This window comes from Anneissia japonica, unplaced genomic scaffold (genome assembly GCF_011630105.1).
Source record: "Anneissia japonica isolate Jap-2015-1 unplaced genomic scaffold, ASM1163010v1 scaffold9291_len582782_cov165, whole genome shotgun sequence".
Lineage (NCBI taxonomy): Eukaryota > Metazoa > Echinodermata > Crinoidea > Comatulida > Comatulidae > Anneissia > Anneissia japonica.
Genome location: NW_022710618.1, coordinates 175,684 through 177,094, shown reverse-complemented (window position 1 = coordinate 177,094; position 1,411 = coordinate 175,684).

The window sequence follows — 1,411 nt, the reverse complement described above, 5'->3', positions numbered from 1 at the left end:
CTTTAAGAAATTTTGATATACTATCTCTAGAAAATATCAATAATTTACAACTAAGTGTAGTCATGTACATTGTTTATCACAACCTAAATTCTAAACTTTCCTCAGTTATTATAAACGATGGTATGTTCCATAAATATTCAACTAGAAATAAAGCGACACTGCAACCACCAAACCGTAAATTTAAAAAAAAACGAGCTTTATTTTCAATACTGTTGATCCTAAAATATGGAACTCACTTAGCAATCAACTTAAGTCCTCCAAACCAGTTTTTATTTTTAAGAAAAGATTTATACATATTTTAATTCATTCCTAATATATATTGCAATACTTCATGTCCCTGTCATTTTATGATTTTTACAAATTTTAAATACTGGTGGTCAACCATATTTTTTTTAAACATATTTTAATTAATTTCTACAGTAATGTACACTACAATATTTTACTTCTCTGTCCCGGCTCACTGCTTTATTATATTACAATCTTCACAAATTTTAAGTGCTGGTTTTACCTTATTGTATATATTTAAACATATCTTAATTACTTATTAATATTAATTACTCACATTTATGTGCAATTTATGTAAGCTTTAGCCCCATTGTCTCTTTTGTTATTTAACTTTTATCTATTTTAATGTATTTGAATAATAAATGTTAATTACCAATAGACAACTGTACAAACTCTATGAGGTTCAAATGAGCTCCAATTTCATCAAGTATTTTAACATGTATTTTATGTACCTATTATAGTTTTTTTATGATGAAATAAATAAAGATTGAATTGAATTGAACACTACACACGACGACACACACGACAGTGTTGAAGAATACACCATGCGGTGTCTAGCGTAAATGTAGCTTTATCGATTTTTTGAGGGGAGGGATAAGTATCACAATGGTGGCCTGACATAATTAGGCATAATTCTAATTTTGTTATTTCACAAGGATTAAGGAAAATCTACCATGATAGTGGATCATATTTCTTAAAATTTAATACAAGATGGAAGAGAAATTAGTAAGAAATCGACCAACTGTTACGTCCATACATTAATCTTTTACCCTAGGATGTACAGTATTTATGGCTCTTAGGACAATTGTGTCCTGCAACATTCTGGCTTGAAGATCGCCATGGTCACAGAGCTTTAATAACATTCTAATATCCGTAGAAAGTCATTAAAATTCTCATTTCTGTGTTGGCATTGTTGTTGTAAAAGGCAATTGTTGCTTTTATGTCATTGCGTTTGGGTTTGGGTTTCAGATAATTTCCAAATTTGCTGAAGACTCCACTAAGTGTCTAATTTTCCGCAGACACTGCTGCTTGGCCATTTTTATTTATTTATTTATTTATTTATTCTTTATACTAAGTGGACTTTTCAGTCCAAAAGACTGTTCTCCCAGAGTGCCCAGTATACAAC